Source organism: Leptodactylus fuscus, unplaced genomic scaffold (assembly GCF_031893055.1).
Source record: "Leptodactylus fuscus isolate aLepFus1 unplaced genomic scaffold, aLepFus1.hap2 HAP2_SCAFFOLD_134, whole genome shotgun sequence".
Lineage (NCBI taxonomy): Eukaryota > Metazoa > Chordata > Amphibia > Anura > Leptodactylidae > Leptodactylus > Leptodactylus fuscus.
The window spans coordinates 109,163-126,042 of record NW_027440156.1 but is presented as its reverse complement, the minus strand read 5'-3'; the positions used below and the strand labels follow the sequence as shown (position 1 = coordinate 126,042).

At 42.9% G+C, this 16,880-nt stretch overlaps 6 non-coding genes and 2 pseudogenes across 6 annotated transcripts; all 8 read right to left on the bottom strand.

Moving 5' to 3' along the window:
* Positions 1-3,993: 3,993 nt before the first annotated feature.
* Positions 3,994-4,184, bottom strand: LOC142187180 (U2 spliceosomal RNA). Its single transcript, XR_012712522.1, has one exon. It is a non-coding gene; the product is annotated as a U2 spliceosomal RNA (small nuclear RNA).
* Positions 4,185-4,797: 613 nt separating this feature from the next.
* LOC142187179 (U2 spliceosomal RNA) lies at positions 4,798-4,988 on the bottom strand. Its single transcript, XR_012712521.1, has one exon. It is a non-coding gene; the product is annotated as a U2 spliceosomal RNA (small nuclear RNA).
* Positions 4,989-5,601: 613 nt separating this feature from the next.
* On the bottom strand, positions 5,602-5,792 carry LOC142187178 (U2 spliceosomal RNA). The gene has a single exon (XR_012712520.1). It is a non-coding gene; the product is annotated as a U2 spliceosomal RNA (small nuclear RNA).
* Positions 5,793-6,405: 613 nt separating this feature from the next.
* Positions 6,406-6,596, bottom strand: LOC142187177 (U2 spliceosomal RNA). The gene has a single exon (XR_012712519.1). It is a non-coding gene; the product is annotated as a U2 spliceosomal RNA (small nuclear RNA).
* Positions 6,597-7,209: 613 nt separating this feature from the next.
* On the bottom strand, positions 7,210-7,401 carry LOC142187125 (U2 spliceosomal RNA). The gene has a single exon (XR_012712489.1). It is a non-coding gene; the product is annotated as a U2 spliceosomal RNA (small nuclear RNA).
* A 2,221-nt stretch (positions 7,402-9,622) lies between these two features.
* On the bottom strand, positions 9,623-9,813 carry LOC142187175 (U2 spliceosomal RNA). The gene has a single exon (XR_012712518.1). It is a non-coding gene; the product is annotated as a U2 spliceosomal RNA (small nuclear RNA).
* Positions 9,814-10,426: 613 nt separating this feature from the next.
* LOC142187135 (U2 spliceosomal RNA) lies at positions 10,427-10,602 on the bottom strand (annotated as a pseudogene).
* Positions 10,603-16,633: 6,031 nt separating this feature from the next.
* LOC142187155 (U2 spliceosomal RNA) lies at positions 16,634-16,804 on the bottom strand (annotated as a pseudogene).
* Between the last annotated feature and the right edge of the window lie 76 nt (positions 16,805-16,880).

The window sequence follows — 16,880 nt, the reverse complement described above, 5'->3', positions numbered from 1 at the left end:
CAGGACCCCGGGAGGATTTTCTGCGTAAAAACTTCAGAGAATAATTTAAACAGGTCATCCTTTAAAATTCCATAAAAAGTAACGTAAAATTCTATGGGCATGCCGTCTGAGCCCGGTACTTTCCCTTTTTTAAAACTTCGGATAGTATCTAAAATCTCACTTTCCACAATATCCTGTTTTAAAAAAGTTTTGGAGATAGGGTCTAAAAATAAATCAATTTCTTTTAAAGTATCTTCTAAAAAATTAAAATCCACCTGCTTTTCATTAAAAAGATCCACATAAAAATCGTATGTCTTTTGTAACATACCCTGGATCCCTGTTTCGCCCTCCAACTCCTCCATCTGTGAACGTTTATTATTGATTTTTTTAAAAAAATATCTAGAACAGGTTTCGTTTTCATCCAAGTGCTGTACCTTGGATCTAAAAATAATTTCCTTACCCTTTTTTTCTAGGCACTTTGCAATTTCTGCTTTCACCTCATATATTTCTTTATCTACACGGATTCCATGGTTTTTGAATTTAATAAGAGTCTGCAAACGGGTATTTAAAATTTTATAAAACTCACGTTTTTCTTTTGCCTTCCTTTTCCCCACCTGTACGAAAAAATTTTTTATCCGCACTTTCATTGATTCCCACCATTGGATTATGGAGCCTGTCACGGGTCTTCCCCGTCTGCACCTCTTATAAAAGACAATAAAATCAGATAAAACCTGTGGATCTGATAAAAGGGAAATGTTTAACTTCCATGTACCTTTAACAGTATTCATAGGACCTTCAGCTTTAATTTTAAAACATAAAACCTTATGATCCGATAAAACGTTATTAAAAGGCTGGCAATAAAATGGCTCTAGAGAATAAGAACAGAATATAAAATCAATGCGCGATTTGCAGTTAGAATTACCCCATGTCATACCGGCTTCCTCAGGTTCGTTGGGATTGCATTTTTTATAGACATCCTGTAAATTAAAATCAATAAGAACATTTTTTAAAAGCCCCGAGCTTTTATCATAATTCACTGAGGATGCCCTAGAGAGTCTACGTTCACCTTTTAAAATGCAATTAAAATCACCTGCTATAACTAAAGGAGCCGAATTATCAATAAATAACGGTAAAATTTCTAACATTTCTATCCTCTTTTTCCTATCCGTAGAACCATAAAAATTTAAAAACTGCCATTTTTGCCCATTAATACGTACTTTCACCAATAAAATTCTGCCAGGTAAAATTTCATTAATATCATCAATTAAAACATCCCCCTTAAAAAGAATCGCCACTCCACCTGAACTTGGTTCATTGGAACCTGACCACACAGAAGGTCCATACGTCCAATCCTTCTTGTATTTTTCGTAGTTCGCTTGGTGCGGTATACAGCACTCCTGTAGAAAGAAGACTGTGGCCAACAAAGTAGATAAAAAATCTAAAACCGTCACTCTTCGCCTCTTTGAGTGGATGCTCCTCACGTTAAAAGAGGCGCCTTGTAATTCAGCCATTATTTTTTATAAAAGAAGAATTTTTTCAAAGTAGAGTATCATCCTCAGGGTGCTTCAAAGGGATTCTTCACCCCCAGAGCCCCCCTCAATTTCCACTTCGCTCCACTCGGAGCGGACTGTCTCAAGCGTGCTCAGAGAGGAGACGGGGGACCCTGGCGAGGCGACATTCGCCCCCCTCTCCAGCAGACCCCCCACCAAACCAGAGGCACTGTATGGTTCAAGATAAATATTAGAACTATCGACGTTAATAAGGTTCCCTTCCGGGAGTAAAGCTGGGTCGGTTTCCGGAACAGTGAGTAGTTCGTCGTCGGGAGCGTCTCCCCCCGGCTCCAGGACTGGAGGGGGATGGAGGGCTTCCCTACCAACGATTTGGACCGCATCAGGGGGTTGCGCTGGGACTCGCTCCACATATGCAGAGGAGACACCCGGCTGTTCCCCAACTACTGCACCTGCATATGAAACGCCCACTTTTTTCCTTACGGAGCCACCTGGGTCCCCGCTCTGAGAACCTACCACTTTGGCAGAAACCTTTCTTGCAGGGGGGTCAGCCTCATCCGGAGTCTCCTCCTCAGAAGCTTCCCCCTCCTGCTGCTCACCACTTCTCCTCCTTTGCCTCTTTTTCTTTTTTTTTCGCTCTCGGGGTCCGCTGGTGTCCATACCGTCTGATTCACGGCTGGAGCCCTGCTCTCCACCCATCTCCTCCCTTACAGTCTGGGATCTGGTCACCTGCGCAGCACTATGACCTGGGAGCCCTGAGGGCCTTACCTCCTCACGCCGCACTTCACCCGGACCTTCAATCTCAGGCACTTGATCCTCCGGACGATCTCCAGGTTCCGGGATGTCACTCAGAAGACCTCTGCAGATCTCCTCGTTCTCCGCCACCTTTCCGGCTTCCCTTACAGGACAGTCACGATATAAATGAGTGGTTAAAAAGCAATAACTACATCTTTTGCCCATAGTGCACTCATCTTGCTCATGATCCTGACTTCCGCATTTTCTGCACTTACTGTGGCAAAATTCTTTGTAATGTCCATAGTGCCTACAAATGCGGCAATAGGGAGGCATGCCTGTGTAGAAAAAGTCCCCCACAAAGTCCCCAAACTTGAATCTGGCTGGGGGGATTTCAAAACCAGCTGGGTGTAGTATATTTCTCCTGCAGGCTACTTGGAACCTCCATTTAGAGGTCCAGACACCCTCGTCATTCAAGATCCGGTTTAAAAACTTCACTTTGGGGAAAAATTTTTCTAAATAAGTTGTAATTTCCAGTTGTCTGGCTAAAGGACAGTACATCTTTACAACAATGTTTTTGACCAATTCTAGCTCATGTCCAAAAATAACCATATGTGCCAGTCTTGGATCATCATCTGCAACAACAAGCAGCTTAGAGAGGACAGATCTATGAATACCTTCTCCTGTAAAGGTTACATCGTAGATGCCAGATTTCGGATAATCTTGAATCGCCAAAATTTCATGCTTCATCACGTTGAACACGTCTTTTAGGATCGTCTGCACCAAGATCTTCATGGTGAAGGAGGGTCTCCGCACTTCCGCCACGCAGAATCGTACTGTATTCGCCACCCGGGCAAAAGCCGGGATCTTATCCGGACCCAGTTCCTGATCCATCGTATTGGCAGTAGCGATCTGTATCTAGGGACACAAATCGATCACGCTTCCTCCTGTCAGGCTGCCGCCCTCCAGGAGTCGATCGCGACTCGTTATTGGGGGCTAAGCCCCCCTCCAATAGCAGCAAGCAGGGCCCACAAGATTCACAAGAAATTAGAACCTGTGGGACACCTGCAAGGCCGAAGGGGGGGTACCCCAATACCTCACTTGGTACGACTAGACAAGTTAGACCTGCACTTGGTCGTAGCCATAAGGCCGAGAAGCGATGGCAAGCGCTCGGCACCTGTTCTGGCGCCCTTCCGTGTTCACTGTGCACCGCTCAAGGTGTGCACCATGCTGCTGCAGCCCTATTTTGTTTTTTTTTTTGTTTTTTTTTCCTTTCCCTTAATGAAGTAGAAATCAATTAGCTTGTGCAGGTTTTCCCTACCTGCCACCAAAAGTGAAAAAAAAGAAAAGAAAAACTTTTGTGCAAGGCAAAGTGACATGTGCAAATGTTATCTTGTGACGCCAGCGGATTTTGCCGAATTTTGCGAATCTGCATAAACCACTCCCACCGTTTGACCACACCCATTCAAGTGTCCGGTCAAGTGCAAGTTCAGAAATAAATTTATGCCCAAAAATTTTAAAAGAATTCAATGCATTTAAAATTGAATAAAATGGCAGCAAATCAGACACTTTGCAGCAGTAATGTCATTTGCAATCAATCAATCAATCAATCAATCAATCAAAGAAAATAATTAATGAAGTACCTTTCAGGTAGAGTCAGTCACAGCATCAGGCCACGTCCAACTGTCAATTTTCTCTTTGCTAGCTTGCCAGGTGCAGCAATCTTCTCTGTTGGTCGGTCAGTCCTCTGTCTCTTTCTTTCAACTGAATTGGAAAGGGGTGCACCGATCCTGGAAGTAATGCAATACCAGGTCAATGCGTGGAGTGGACAGAGCAAGCTCCGATTCCAGCTCCCTGTTCTAAAAATCCATTTAATATATGGTCCCCAGATAGGGGACGTATCAGATATTAAACTGATAAGAACAGATACTACACTTGATCTTAGCCAGAAGGCCGAGAAGCGATGGCAAGCGCTCGGCACCTGTTCTGGCGCCCTTCCGTGTTCACTGTGCACCGCTCAAGGTGTGCACCATGCTGCTGCAGCCCTATTTTGTTTTTTTTTTTGTTTTTTTTTCCTTTCCCTTAATGAAGTAGAAATCAATTAGCTTGTGCAGGTTTTCCCTACCTGCCACCAAAAGTGAAAAAAAAGAAAAGAAAAACTTTTGTGCAAGGCAAAGTGACATGTGCAAATGTTATCTTGTGACGCCAGCGGATTTTGCCGAATTTTGCGAATCTGCATAAACCACTCCCACCGTTTGACCACACCCATTCAAGTGTCCGGTCAAGTGCAAGTTCAGAAATAAATTTATGCCCAAAAATTTTAAAAGAATTCAATGCATTTAAAATTGAATAAAATGGCAGCAAATCAGACACTTTGCAGCAGTAATGTCATTTGCAATCAATCAATCAATCAATCAATCAATCAAAGAAAATAATTAATGAAGTACCTTTCAGGTAGAGTCAGTCACAGCATCAGGCCACGTCCAACTGTCAATTTTCTCTTTGCTAGCTTGCCAGGTGCAGCAATCTTCTCTGTTGGTCGGTCAGTCCTCTGTCTCTTTCTTTCAACTGAATTGGAAAGGGGTGCACCGATCCTGGAAGTAATGCAATACCAGGTCAATGCGTGGAGTGGACAGAGCAAGCTCCGATTCCAGCTCCCTGTTCTAAAAATCCATTTAATATATGGTCCCCAGATAGGGGACGTATCAGATATTAAACTGATAAGAACAGATACTACACTTGATCTTAGCCAGAAGGCCGAGAAGCGATGGCAAGCGCTCGGCACCTGTTCTGGCGCCCTTCCGTGTTCACTGTGCACCGCTCAAGGTGTGCACCATGCTGCTGCAGCCCTATTTTGTTTTTTTTTTTGTTTTTTTTTCCTTTCCCTTAATGAAGTAGAAATCAATTAGCTTGTGCAGGTTTTCCCTACCTGCCACCAAAAGTGAAAAAAAAGAAAAGAAAAACTTTTGTGCAAGGCAAAGTGACATGTGCAAATGTTATCTTGTGACGCCAGCGGATTTTGCCGAATTTTGCGAATCTGCATAAACCACTCCCACCGTTTGACCACACCCATTCAAGTGTCCGGTCAAGTGCAAGTTCAGAAATAAATTTATGCCCAAAAATTTTAAAAGAATTCAATGCATTTAAAATTGAATAAAATGGCAGCAAATCAGACACTTTGCAGCAGTAATGTCATTTGCAATCAATCAATCAATCAATCAATCAATCAAAGAAAATAATTAATGAAGTACCTTTCAGGTAGAGTCAGTCACAGCATCAGGCCACGTCCAACTGTCAATTTTCTCTTTGCTAGCTTGCCAGGTGCAGCAATCTTCTCTGTTGGTCGGTCAGTCCTCTGTCTCTTTCTTTCAACTGAATTGGAAAGGGGTGCACCGATCCTGGAAGTAATGCAATACCAGGTCAATGCGTGGAGTGGACAGAGCAAGCTCCGATTCCAGCTCCCTGTTCTAAAAATCCATTTAATATATGGTCCCCAGATAGGGGACGTATCAGATATTAAACTGATAAGAACAGATACTACACTTGATCTTAGCCAGAAGGCCGAGAAGCGATGGCAAGCGCTCGGCACCTGTTCTGGCGCCCTTCCGTGTTCACTGTGCACCGCTCAAGGTGTGCACCATGCTGCTGCAGCCCTATTTTGTTTTTTTTTTTGTTTTTTTTTCCTTTCCCTTAATGAAGTAGAAATCAATTAGCTTGTGCAGGTTTTCCCTACCTGCCACCAAAAGTGAAAAAAAAGAAAAGAAAAACTTTTGTGCAAGGCAAAGTGACATGTGCAAATGTTATCTTGTGACGCCAGCGGATTTTGCCGAATTTTGCGAATCTGCATAAACCACTCCCACCGTTTGACCACACCCATTCAAGTGTCCGGTCAAGTGCAAGTTCAGAAATAAATTTATGCCCAAAAATTTTAAAAGAATTCAATGCATTTAAAATTGAATAAAATGGCAGCAAATCAGACACTTTGCAGCAGTAATGTCATTTGCAATCAATCAATCAATCAATCAATCAATCAAAGAAAATAATTAATGAAGTACCTTTCAGGTAGAGTCAGTCACAGCATCAGGCCACGTCCAACTGTCAATTTTCTCTTTGCTAGCTTGCCAGGTGCAGCAATCTTCTCTGTTGGTCGGTCAGTCCTCTGTCTCTTTCTTTCAACTGAATTGGAAAGGGGTGCACCGATCCTGGAAGTAATGCAATACCAGGTCAATGCGTGGAGTGGACAGAGCAAGCTCCGATTCCAGCTCCCTGTTCTAAAAATCCATTTAATATATGGTCCCCAGATAGGGGACGTATCAGATATTAAACTGATAAGAACAGATACTACACTTGATCTTAGCCAGAAGGCCGAGAAGCGATGGCAAGCGCTCGGCACCTGTTCTGGCGCCCTTCCGTGTTCACTGTGCACCGCTCAAGGTGTGCACCATGCTGCTGCAGCCCTATTTTGTTTTTTTTTTTGTTTTTTTTTCCTTTCCCTTAATGAAGTAGAAATCAATTAGCTTGTGCAGGTTTTCCCTACCTGCCACCAAAAGTGAAAAAAAAGAAAAGAAAAACTTTTGTGCAAGGCAAAGTGACATGTGCAAATGTTATCTTGTGACGCCAGCGGATTTTGCCGAATTTTGCGAATCTGCATAAACCACTCCCACCGTTTGACCACACCCATTCAAGTGTCCGGTCAAGTGCAAGTTCAGAAATAAATTTATGCCCAAAAATTTTAAAAGAATTCAATGCATTTAAAATTGAATAAAATGGCAGCAAATCAGACACTTTGCAGCAGTAATGTCATTTGCAATCAATCAATCAATCAATCAATCAATCAAAGAAAATAATTAATGAAGTACCTTTCAGGTAGAGTCAGTCACAGCATCAGGCCACGTCCAACTGTCAATTTTCTCTTTGCTAGCTTGCCAGGTGCAGCAATCTTCTCTGTTGGTCGGTCAGTCCTCTGTCTCTTTCTTTCAACTGAATTGGAAAGGGGTGCACCGATCCTGGAAGTAATGCAATACCAGGTCAATGCGTGGAGTGGACAGAGCAAGCTCCGATTCCAGCTCCCTGTTCTAAAAATCCATTTAATATATGGTCCCCAGATAGGGGACGTATCAGATATTAAACTGATAAGAACAGATTTTTTTTTTGATTTACTAGCCACTAAGGGCCATTTTTTATTAAACATAACAAAATAACAATGAAAAAACACTATTTCTCAATTTTCCATATTACTACACATACAACACACAAATGAACAACAACAAAAAACATCTGTACATCTCACAGTTTTTCACAATATTTAACAGTATTTTACACTTTTGTTTGTACCATTTTTTCCATTTCTTTCTCTCTCATTTCTTTTATTTCTTGTATTTTATCATACAGTTCTCTATTTTTCCTATATTTACCATTTTCATACGTTGGGGATATTCGCGCAGGGCATCCTCCCTCCAGGGCCATCATAAATAACACATCCATTTCATCCTCATTTAAAGTACGTTTTTCTAACACATCTCTAGCATAACGATCACTTATGTATTTCTCAAAAAACCTGTAATGACCTTCATGGAATGATTTAACTACTACATACCTACAGTGTCCATAATTACCCATACCCTTCTTTAACTTACTTGCTTCTCCTACCCATTTTTTTGTAAATACCTTCTCTCTAGGCTCCATACAACTAACTTCTCTTTTTTCCCTCACCTTCACTATCCTTATTCTATCTTTCCCTTCTACTGTCATTTCTGCATTACACATAATTGGCTCCTTCTCTATCACTTTTTCTACTACTAGTTCATATTTAAATTCTTGTTCCATACATATCATTTCTTTACATTTTTTATTACCGGGTTCCTGCATCTCATCACGGACAGGAGTTAAATCTGTAAAGGAAGCATCAGAAATAACAGACTCTGAAAAAACACTCTCAGTCTCTATTTTGTCCATGGAATTTCCTTCATCTGGCAACAAAGTCCCTTTTTTTTCCGTTTTCCTGGGGAATTTCCCCTTTGAGTCCTCCCAAAAGGCAAACCCAGTCTTACCATCAAACTGGATTGCTCCGTTAAATAAGTCCATGTCTTTCTCCTCAATCCATACGGAAAAACGTCTTTTACCAGTCCAATAACCAGCTTGATTCAATAAGTCCTTCTTGAACCTGCACATAGGCACATGAAGTCTCAAAAAGCCCATAATGTCCGCAGCACTCACAAAAGGGTCATCCATAGACACGACCAGCGATTTCCAGCCCCCGTGCAAGGAAGTCAAGCAGCTCACTCGGTCCCTGACTCCAGTGGTCCCGCCTCCGTACCATCCGAGGAAGGCCTCCGAACACAGTTGCTCCGAAGTGAAGGTGACATCGCAAGACCTCTTGGTGGCGTTCCATTGCATGGCCAGGACATCCTCCCTCCGAACCATCAAACGATCCTCCAGTATCCTCACCACCGACATCTCCGACCAGTCATCAGCTCTAGCGGCATCTTTCTTAAGGAAGAACCTCAGGCAGAACTTCTTCCGTCTTAGATCCATTGTAGATCTTTGATCTGTAAATAATCAGACCCTAGGAGTCTCAATAGATTCTCCAGGTGATCGCTTCTGGTTGCCCCGGGACTAAGCCTCAAACCCAATAGCAGCAGGCAGTTCCAGCCAGGCTATAAACCTGACTTTTCCTACCAGGCCGAGTAGAGGGTACCCGGGGCACCTCCGGCTAAGATCCTTGGCAGCACACAAACACTGAGCAGAATGTATGCTACACTTGATCTTAGCCAAAAGGCCGAGAAGCGATGGCAAGCGCTCGGCACCTGTTCTGGCGCCCTTCCGTGTTCACTGTGCACCGCTCAAGGTGTGCACCATGCTGCTGCAGCCCTATTTTGTTTTTTTTTTTGTTTTTTTTTCCTTTCCCTTAATGAAGTAGAAATCAATTAGCTTGTGCAGGTTTTCCCTACCTGCCACCAAAAGTGAAAAAAAAGAAAAGAAAAACTTTTGTGCAAGGCAAAGTGACATGTGCAAATGTTATCTTGTGACGCCAGCGGATTTTGCCGAATTTTGCGAATCTGCATAAACCACTCCCACCGTTTGACCACACCCATTCAAGTGTCCGGTCAAGTGCAAGTTCAGAAATAAATTTATGCCCAAAAATTTTAAAAGAATTCAATGCATTTAAAATTGAATAAAATGGCAGCAAATCAGACACTTTGCAGCAGTAATGTCATTTGCAATCAATCAATCAATCAATCAATCAATCAAAGAAAATAATTAATGAAGTACCTTTCAGGTAGAGTCAGTCACAGCATCAGGCCACGTCCAACTGTCAATTTTCTCTTTGCTAGCTTGCCAGGTGCAGCAATCTTCTCTGTTGGTCGGTCAGTCCTCTGTCTCTTTCTTTCAACTGAATTGGAAAGGGGTGCACCGATCCTGGAAGTAATGCAATACCAGGTCAATGCGTGGAGTGGACAGAGCAAGCTCCGATTCCAGCTCCCTGTTCTAAAAATCCATTTAATATATGGTCCCCAGATAGGGGACGTATCAGATATTAAACTGATAAGAACAGATACTACACTTGATCTTAGCCAGAAGGCCGAGAAGCGATGGCAAGCGCTCGGCACCTGTTCTGGCGCCCTTCCGTGTTCACTGTGCACCGCTCAAGGTGTGCACCATGCTGCTGCAGCCCTATTTTGTTTTTTTTTTTGTTTTTTTTTCCTTTCCCTTAATGAAGTAGAAATCAATTAGCTTGTGCAGGTTTTCCCTACCTGCCACCAAAAGTGAAAAAAAAGAAAAGAAAAACTTTTGTGCAAGGCAAAGTGACATGTGCAAATGTTATCTTGTGACGCCAGCGGATTTTGCCGAATTTTGCGAATCTGCATAAACCACTCCCACCGTTTGACCACACCCATTCAAGTGTCCGGTCAAGTGCAAGTTCAGAAATAAATTTATGCCCAAAAATTTTAAAAGAATTCAATGCATTTAAAATTGAATAAAATGGCAGCAAATCAGACACTTTGCAGCAGTAATGTCATTTGCAATCAATCAATCAATCAATCAATCAATCAAAGAAAATAATTAATGAAGTACCTTTCAGGTAGAGTCAGTCACAGCATCAGGCCACGTCCAACTGTCAATTTTCTCTTTGCTAGCTTGCCAGGTGCAGCAATCTTCTCTGTTGGTCGGTCAGTCCTCTGTCTCTTTCTTTCAACTGAATTGGAAAGGGGTGCACCGATCCTGGAAGTAATGCAATACCAGGTCAATGCGTGGAGTGGACAGAGCAAGCTCCGATTCCAGCTCCCTGTTCTAAAAATCCATTTAATATATGGTCCCCAGATAGGGGACGTATCAGATATTAAACTGATAAGAACAGATACGGTTTAACAATCAACTTTATTGATAAACTTCACATACAGTTTAAACCGTGATTATTTACAAAAGTATAAACCATTGAATTTTTCAAAAGAAAGAATAACACAATTACATAATACAGGGGTAAGCACATAACATATATCAAGAAAAATTCCAGAAGGAAGGCCTCCATCTAGATGCGGCCTCCCTCTGGCCCAACTGCTTAGCATCTCTTAAATAATATACGTATGCTTCACTTAAAGCCAACTTGTAACAGTTTTCAGGATCAATTACCTCACGTTTAAACATTAAAATATTTCTGGTTTTCCACAATGCATTCTTAAAACAATTTATAAAAGACCAACAAATTCTTTGCTTAATAACATCAGGGCATATAAAGGAACCATAAAATACATAGGTATGATTAAAATCTTTGAGACCACATACCTCTTTAAAAAGGGGGCCCGCCCACCTCCACACCTCCTGGGCAAACCCACAGTTCCATATGGCATGCAGTACTGTCTCTCTGTTGCTACACCTTACACAGCTGGCCGATGCCACCAGGCCCCTCCTGTGCTGAAAATCTCTTGTGGGCAGGCACTGGTGTATAATCGACCAGGCCAGGTCCCTGTGGCTGTTCGCCAGGAACTTACCAAAAACGTTCCTCCACACCACTAGAGACCTGGTTCCGGTAAACCCACCAACTCTTTCAGTTATTTCCCCGACTCTGCAAAACGCTGTTAATTTCCTTTGGTCTTTTAAAATGTTTGGGTCAGTTTCCTGGAGTTTAAAAAGCCTTATTGTTCTTTCTAAAATCACATAATGTTTAGGTGGACATAGTAAAACCGGGGACCCCAAGGGAACCCTAAACCATCTTTTAAAAACCATGCCACACGTATATTTAAGAAAAGAACTAAAAGCACTCCCCATAGAAAAACATTTAAAACAGAAACTAAAATATTTTATGTAGAAAAATTTAAAAAAGTCGGGAATATCTCTACCCCCGTTCTCCTTCTTTTTATACATAATTTCCCTTTTCAGTTTCTCCATCCTTGACCCCCATAGGAAGTGGAAACATATTTTAGTCATCTTTTTTATATATAAAATCGAGGGGGGGAAAACCATTGCAACATATAAAAACATAGGGATTATGACAGATTTTATTATTAAAATTTTTCCCTCCATTGTGAGGTTTCTTAGTTTCCAGATTGAGAATTTTTTCTCAGCTCTGGAGATCACGGCGTCCCAACTTAAAACCCCATTATTGACGTAATTAAAAATAATTCCTAAAATTTTTATATGGTTCTGTTGCATCACTATTCCTGGGACCTCCGAAGAATCCCAGGGACCAAAATAAAAACAATCACACTTCTCTATGTTCAATTTAAAACCAGATCCAGAGCAAAAAATCTGTGTATTAGTTAACGCTCTCCTCAGTGATGGTGACCCGGTACACGTGATGGTCACGTCATCCATGTATCCGAGGATTTTAACATCATTACCTCTTCCACCAGGGATAGGTACTCCACGTATTAATTTATCTTTTCTAAGGAGTGCCAGCAGGGGCTCTATGGCGCAAATAAATAAGAAAGGCGATAGCGGACAACCTTGCTTTACGCCAGATAATAAAGGAACCCCCCTGGTTAAAAACCCATTCACTGAAATTTTGCTAAAACAAGACTGGTATAATAATTTAATTTTAGACAATATAAAACTAGGAATATTCATAAGGGATAAAACACTAAAAAGATACTCATGTGATACCCGGTCAAAGGCCTTTTCGAAATCAAGCGACATAATTGCCAGGCCCTGACCCCTTTCCTTCTGGTACCACATGAGATCTCTTAAAAGGTTTAAAGATTCCGTGATGCTCCTACCTGGAACACCACATGTTTGGCTCGGGTGGATTAACTTATCAGTAAAAGGTTTTAAACGTAATGCTAAAAACTTTGCTAAAATCTTGTAATCAACATTTAAAAGCGTGATCGGGCGCCAGTTTTTTAAAAGACCCCTCTCACCCTTTTTTTTAAAAAGCAAAGATACCATGCCCTCCCTCCATGAGGGGGGTAAAATTTCTACGTTTAAAACCTCGTTAAAAATTAACAACAGATCGTCTTTTAAAATGTCCCAGAATTGGATATAAAATTCTACAGGGATACCGTCAGTCCCTGGGACCTTCCCTGTTGCGAAGCTTTGGATTACCTGCAACAGCTCACCCTGTGTTAATTTTTCTGTCAACTTGTCATGATCGTGTCTGTCTAGCTTGCGTGTAATAAAACCACCCATAAAATCCTTGCTGGAGCTATCGATAACTTTAAAACCAAATAAATCTTTATAAAAGTTAAAAGCTACGTCTAGCATCTCAGCTATAGAATCTTTCCCTTCTAAGCTAGTTATAATATCTTTTTTGTCGTTTGCCTTTTTAAAAAAGTACCGGGAACATTTCTCCCCCTCCTCCAAATCCCTCACACGGGCATTAAAAATTATTTGTTTACCTCGATCTTCTATCACCCGGTCAATCTCTGCTCTTAGACAGAGTATGTCCCCTTTAACCTCTACACCAATTTCTTTAAGTTTTAGTAAAACTTGTAACCTTTTATTAAGCACATAAAAGCTATTTTTCCTCTCGTGGGCTTTTTTCTTTCCCACCATTGAGAAGAAAGCACGTATTTTAATTTTAATCTGCTCCCACCAATCTAACATATTCCCATAGGAGTTTTGCTGGCCCTGCCAATGCCTGTATGTTTGTAAGAAGGCTTCTCTTACCCCAAGATCCTGTAGGAGGGAGGTATTAAGTCTCCAAGGACCCTTCTGCACCTTTTGTTCTCCCTCCAACTCAAGGGTAGCAGCTAGTAACATATGATCTGAAAATAAATTACTGTGAAGAGAAAAGGATACAGGCAATACATTTCTTGAAGCAAAAATAAAATCAATTCTAGACGAAATTCCCCTGCTGGTCCAAGTATGCCCAGAGTCATTTGGAAATAATTTACGCCAGCAATCTATCAGTTTAAAGTCTGATATAAAATTTGCTAAGACTCCTGAGGAACGATCTCTAGTATTAACCCCTCCTCCACCCCTATGCTCCCCCATAGATACACAATTGAAATCTCCCCCTATAATAAGAGGGGAGGAAGCATTACAGAAGAGAGGCAATAACGATAACAGCTCCACACGTTCCTGCTTGTTGGGGGAACAATAAATATTTACAATTTGCACTTGTATACCCTTAAACACAGCATTGACGAGCAACATCCTTCCCGGCACGATTTCCTCAATCGCCGAAATGTCCACATGACCTCCCTTACTCAGAATTGCGACGCCGGAGGACTTAGAGTCGTTGCCCCCGGACCAGGCAGAGGAGCCATGCTTCCAGGATCTCGCCAGGTATGTATAGTCCATGCTGTTTTGGATGTTACACTCTTGCAAAAAACAAAAGTCAAATGAATAGTTCTCCAAATAATCAAATAAAGTGGCCCTCCTGACAGGGCCCTTTAAAGATCTCACATTAAGTGAGATAATTTTGATTGGGATCCCCATCAGACTTCAGAATCCGAAAACTCCGAGATGTACTGGGATCCTCCGCTAACTTCTCCAGGCGGCTGGACGGGATCAATCCTAGGAACCTCCACATCCGAACCCGACTGGGATGGTGTTTTAGATGCACGCCGGACGAAGAGTTTTGGGGGACGATGACTCTGCCCTTCCTCGTCTGTATCTGTGACTTCAGACGGTCCTCGGCCTCTTTTAGATGTTTGCGTTGAGTCCATCCCTTCCTCCAACGTTGTCCCAGGACCAGGAATACTCCCGACAGATGTCACTTGGGTCTCCGGCACGATAACAGGACCAGACCCTCCACCGGCAGTGCATTGTTTCTTATCAGACGGACGCTCCGCGAGATCCCCCTTCTGGGGGGGCTCCCCGGACGCGCCCTCTGTTTTAGTGCTCTTAGCTCCCACTCCCTTGGCAGGGGAGGGGCTACTTTGCAAGTCAGCTTTTTTTTTTACAATCGACTCAGGGGGCTTAGCCCCGCTACCCATAACTGAGGGTGTTTTGAACGTACCGCCTTTCGCGGTTGCGGATTTTTCTGCATTAGCGGGTTTGGCAGTACTGGCCGCATTAGCGGTTTTAGGGGTCGTGGCATCCGCCGGACCAGCAGTTTTGGGGGTCTGGTGTTGGCTCCCCGCAGCCGCACTACCTCCTCCGCTCTGAGTGGATGTCGGGCCACCTGCGCCAGATGCACCCTCACCACTAGCATTAGCTGCTTTAGATTTCCCGTGCCGGCTTTTACACTCTGTGAACTTGTGCCCACTCTCCCCACACAAGTTACACCGCCAGGCGTTCTTACATTCTGGGGACTCGTGTCCGGTGCCCCCACACTTATTACACACTTTTTCAGTGCAGGTTTCTCTTAAGTGGCCGTATCTTTTACACTTACGGCAGAAGAGGATGTCCATCCCATTAAAATAAAGGGATCCTCTTTCTCGCCCGAGGTAAAACAATTGGGGTGGATGCCAATATCCTCCCGTTCCCCCCCCTGAGACAGGGGCGGAACGGAACTTAACATCAAAGCGGTATTTCCCGGACCATGCATCCACCCCGGTAACGTTAGCCACCGTCATCGGACCCGCCACCTCGCAACAGTAGATCCGGAGGAAGGTGGCAATATCCTCCACAGGTACGAAGGGGCTATACATGTTGATTATAACTTGGGCTTTACCGTGATCGCCCAAGAATTTGAAGGCAAAGCCTTTTAGGATCTCGTCATCCTCTTTAGCCTCCTCCAATTCTTTCCATACAGTGTCGTATGTGCACTTTTGATTAAAGGAGACAATACCACCGTCCTTAGTGCTTTTTAAGCACAATATCTCCTCTTTACGCACTCGGAGTCTGGTTAGCAGTATTTTCTCGTATATATACCGCAGATCTTTCGCAACCAACGCCTTGTCCGTAACAACGATTCGTATGGACTGTTTCAGGGGAGTCTCCCCATGATCCTGGATAATGAAAGGCATGTCTCAGCTTGGATCTTTCCTTCCGTTTAAGAGAAGGTGATATGGTCTCTGGCCACCAAAGGACAGGGGGTAACCTTCCGGCCACCCCAATCCCCAGACCCCGGACCTATCCCGAAGGGAAGCTGATGCCTACCTTGTCCGCTGCACAGTCCGTCACAAAGAGTCTTGTCCGCCACAAAAAAATATCAAGCAGAACCGCAAGATATCTTGTATTCGCTCGGATGTTCGCTCAGGTTAACACCCGGTCCGGCCGAAGCCTTCCCTAGTGCGATCGCTCTCGATTGCTTGGGGGACTAAGCCGCCAGCCCAATAGCAGCATAGGTTAGGCCTAGGTTATTCACCCAGGCTTCCCCTAAGGCCGAGTGGCGGGTACCCCTTCGCAAACCTTTAGACACCAAATACAATCCTAAGACTGCACTTGATCGTAAGCCATAAGGCCGAGAAGCGATGGCAAGCGCTCGGCACCTGTTCTGGCGCCCTTCCGTGTTCACTGTGCACCGCTCAAGGTGTGCACCATGCTGCTGCAGCCCTATTTTGTTTTTTTTTTTGTTTTTTTTTCCTTTCCCTTAATGAAGTAGAAATCAATTAGCTTGTGCAGGTTTTCCCTACCTGCCACCAAAAGTGAAAAAAAAGAAAAGAAAAACTTTTGTGCAAGGCAAAGTGACATGTGCAAATGTTATCTTGTGACGCCAGCGGATTTTGCCGAATTTTGCGAATCTGCATAAACCACTCCCACCGTTTGACCACACCCATTCAAGTGTCCGGTCAAGTGCAAGTTCAGAAATAAATTTATGCCCAAAAATTTTAAAAGAATTCAATGCATTTAAAATTGAATAAAATGGCAGCAAATCAGACACTTTGCAGCAGTAATGTCATTTGCAATCAATCAATCAATCAATCAATCAATCAAAGAAAATAATTAATGAAGTACCTTTCAGGTAGAGTCAGTCACAGCATCAGGCCACGTCCAACTGTCAATTTTCTCTTTGCTAGCTTGCCAGGTGCAGCAATCTTCTCTGTTGGTCGGTCAGTCCTCTGTCTCTTTCTTTCAACTGAATTGGAAAGGGGTGCACCGATCCTGGAAGTAATGCAATACCAGGTCAATGCGTGGAGTGGACAGAGCAAGCTCCGATTCCAGCTCCCTGTTCTAAAAATCCATTTAATATATGGTCCCCAGATAGGGGACGTATCAGATATTAAACTGATAAGAACAGATTTTTTTTTTTTTTTTTTTTTTTTTTTTTTTTTTTTTTTTTTTTTTTTTTTTTTTTCCATACCATTCAGATATGGTGAACATCTGGCTATAACC